General features: G+C 35.6%; 1 long non-coding RNA gene across 1 annotated transcript; it reads right to left on the reverse strand.

The window, feature by feature from the left end:
* Positions 1-1,743: 1,743 nt before the first annotated feature.
* On the reverse strand, positions 1,744-3,420 carry LOC141292394 (uncharacterized). The gene is made up of 2 exons (XR_012340507.1): positions 3,284-3,420; positions 1,744-1,982 (listed from the first exon to the last, which is right to left on the reverse strand). It is a non-coding gene; the product is annotated as an uncharacterized lncRNA (long non-coding RNA).
* Between the last annotated feature and the right edge of the window lie 675 nt (positions 3,421-4,095).

The raw sequence follows: 4,095 nt of genomic DNA on the forward strand, positions 1-4,095 counted from the left end.
GTATCGAAGTTGCATGGATGCTTCTCTGTGGATCTTCTCCCCCTCCTGTTGTCTCTCCTATGCTCCTCGTGGATTCTTCCGATGTTCTCCTGTGCTCCCCGTGGATTGCTCTGATGTTCTCCTGTGAAACACGTTAATCGTGTCAGAGGGAAGTGACTGTTGCTAACGCTATGATCCTTATGAACTTGAACTCACCTGTTGTGTTATGTTTGAAGATTTGACCACAGAGACCTTATTCACCCGATTGCACGTGTGTTGAACTGTGCACGTTTGTTAATAAATACCTTGAAAGATACTCACCTTCTCCCTTTGTGTGTGGTCGTGACACATTGGCTCAAATAGGAAATATTAGGTCCATAAAAATTGGTAAAAATTGATGTAAATTGAATAATGATGTTTAAAATTGAATATCATTAGACCGTGTGTCAAGCCAACCCCCCGGTATTATATTTTATGTGCCTTTGAAAATGCCAAACAGTGTTTTAAATCACAGCTGGATACAATTAAGTTGTTTAAAAGATGAAAATAATATTAATATAAAGTCATTGTTTAGGGAGGAAAAATATACATAGGTTCTCTTTAAAATGTGGTGCACGGTCGGTGCCAATATGCTCATGGGCAGTGCGTTGACATACAGCACTGCTGTGCTTCGGGTGTCCTGTGTTCGAGTCCCAGGTTGTGGACCATTTCCAATCCTGTCCCCCTCTCTCTGCCACTTTATTTTTTGCTGACTTTAAAAGTTACTTAACAGCAGCCAAAGTAATTGTGCTTTAAAAGGCTAAATAAACTATTGTGCAATGTCATGCTGTGTGTTACGCCCTGTTTGCTCTTGCCCTGCTCTGCAACAGCTTTTAATGATTTCTTTTTGCTTTCAGCACGTCACAAGGTTATTACTGATGATGCTCGGGTCTAAAATTAATGGGAACTTGGAGCAAAAATGTCATAAAATTGGACAAATATACCCCTGTATATTTAAACTAAATCGATTAAGAATGTCACAAATAAAGTGAAAATTAAAGTGTCAATTGCAGAATTAAATTTAGATCTGCAAATGATGCATCAAATTATGCGTTTTTATGGTGTTCAGCATTTAAATCAATCACAAACAATTCCTTTGAACTTATGAATGCAATGGCCAATCAGAGGCGTTCTCATGAGTCATCGCTGAAACACCAGAGTTGTGTTGTTGAGTGAGTTATATACATTATGTTATGCGTGTTATGACCATGTTATATACAAATTCAGTTGTATTAAAATATTGTGAGACATGACACATATTTGGTACTTATGGAAGCCTATTTCGCCATTGAAAAAAACACAATTCACAATTTTGACTTTTTTCCTCACAGTTGCAAGTTTACATTTCGTAGTTTTGTCTTTTTTTCAGAATTTCGTGAGTCTTTTAGACTCTTTCTTTCCTAAGAATTGGACTTTATATTTCGCAGTTGTGAGTTCGTATCTTGCAAATCTTAAAAAAAAATAATTGTGAGAAAAGTCATAATTAGCTACTAGATATAAACTCGCAATTGCGAGAAATAGTAAGAATTGTTTTATTTGTATTCAGTGGGTATATGTGCTTGTCTAATAGACGGGGTTATGGTGTGCATGTTAATAGATTACACTAATATTAGGCAAATTTTAGCCTTAGCCTGGAGTTGGTTCACCCTCCAGCTATGAGGAGTTCTTGTCTTAAGAACACTAAAACAGGAGGTTTACAAAAAAATAAATAAATTAAATAACCAATTGCCCTTTTTAACTTTTAATAATTCAGCATTTCACAAAACAAGGCAGTCATTGAAGACACTGAAGACAAAACAGAGACATTATCTTGTGAAAATGATGAGGGGATCTGCAGAGATCTACTGCTGTTAACTTTGACGTTCAGGAATATCTTCTACACTGGTAAACATAGGAAAGGCTCCCGTGTCAAACAGCACCATTCCGTCTTGACCCTCAGAGTTTTCCTTGCACTGGATAGAAATCTGAAAAAATCATACAGGCATTTGTAGAGATTATTAGTTCTGTGCATTTTTCATGTTCCTAAAATAATTCTTTCTCTATAACAAAATACCGGAGCTTCATTAGATGACAGCTCATCATCCACAGTCGCTTGCGTCAAGAGAATATGTTTCTCCACAGGGTGTTCTTGAGCAAATTTGCAGCAAATTTTGCCCTTATTTAATAAGAAACATTATTTTATTATTGTCATAACAAAACTTTAGAATTTAGAGTGTATAAAATATGTCAGGTTATGATGCCATTTTTTTTGCACTTCAAGGTCAGCACACAATAATAGTTTTGCCTTACCATTGTGTTGACAATCTGTTCCAAGCTGTTTAATAACAGCGTATGTTGTATAAGAATAATTAATTAAATATTATGATGAACACAGTTGTTGCAAAAGGGCTTTGTTACATCGACCAACCGGAAAACAAATTTGAACCTTTCCGGGTCGAATGGCACATGTGACCTATATTGTGACCTATAAGATTTGGGTGGATTTGTCCATAGATGAAAATCACCAAAGAGTTGAGATCACTGTATACTTGCCAAAAGAATTCTATGATTTAAGATTTTTCATCAGTTACTGCAGCAATCATCTAAAAGCAACAGCAGCGAAACTTGCCAAGCCAACTTATGGAGCAGCGTTGCATACAAAATGGTCATTCAAAGTGCTTTACAGAAAAAAAATTAAAGTAATCGCAAACCAGGAAAAAAAAAAAGAGTCACAAGTTAGGCTAATTGTACCTTCAGAGTCTGACCCTATTACACACAGCATGTTTATTTCACAGTACATGCATGATAAAATGTCATATAAGTTATAACATATACCAGCTAAGAGCAACAAGCAAAACATCCTTATGATTACTGTACAAATGCGGTCCAGTCATTGTTCAGAAAAAAAATCAGTTGATGGAATATTTAGATAAATTACAAGGATATAAGTATTCACAAGGCTTAGTTTGAAAAAAAAGTGCATTTTTCTTGTAGGGACTAAAGGCATTGTTCATTCCATTTTTAAATTTATGCCAAACTTGACCATTTGTAACATTTTTATTATTTGCAATCTTACGCCTTTTGTTGTTTTCTTAAGAAGTTAATTTCTTTAGCATTACATTTCTGTAAAATCACCTATATTTAATTCACAATTTAATGCAATAATGATTGTTCTATATTCGTATAGACTTAACACTGATTAATGATATTAAATTTTTTTTATGATTTATGTGTTAGTTTGTTTTGCTCTGAAATAGTGGAAATGCATTTGTCTGCTTGAACGTACCTCCAAAATCCTAGGTTGTAAGTTCCAGTTGTCTTCTCTGGTTTCCAAATAGTATCCCATTTAGTTATTTTCAGTCCAATCCAAATCCATAATGGAAATTTCTGAAAATATGGAAAATTATATCAATCAAGTCTTAAGTCTCATTGTCTCATCTCACTGTCAAGTACACAGTTCTTTCTCGTTCTAAAAACCTCTGAATGATAACGACTGAAAGGATTTGAAAGTAGGTTGGAACGTCATAGCAATACCACATCGCTTATGTGGAGCACTGGTTAATAACCACACGCACAAAAGCTGTGTTTTCAGCACTTTCCTATGAAGAGATGATTCATTAGAAGACCTGATTTTCAAAAACATGTTTGGAGCAGACAAAACCATGACATGTTGGTTATAAACACATGACAAAAACAAATGTACCAATCCCTGCAAACAAGCCTGCATTGGCCCTTTACGGGCCCACTTAGGACTAGCCTAAGGGCCCCCAGCAGGCTGCCCTTAGCACTGGCCCTTCATTGACAGCCCTCACTTATGCCCCAGGAAGCCTTCACAAGGCCCACACAGGGCCCGCACAATTAATCTACAACAATACATCTTTTTCACTTAAAATACTTTTCAGCTACTTTGGGGAAAACAGTTATTATGCTACAGTTGTCATATTATCTGAATATTACATTACAGTTTTTTTAATTGGTTTGGCGCAGTTTTCACAAGCAATTGGTACATTTTCAAAACTCTTACATCACCACAGATCATCAAAAGTGCACTTTTTTCAAACATTTCAGCATATTTTCAATTGTGTTAGTACAATACAC

This window comes from Garra rufa, chromosome 19, assembly GCF_049309525.1.
Source record: "Garra rufa chromosome 19, GarRuf1.0, whole genome shotgun sequence".
Taxonomy (NCBI): domain Eukaryota; kingdom Metazoa; phylum Chordata; class Actinopteri; order Cypriniformes; family Cyprinidae; genus Garra; species Garra rufa.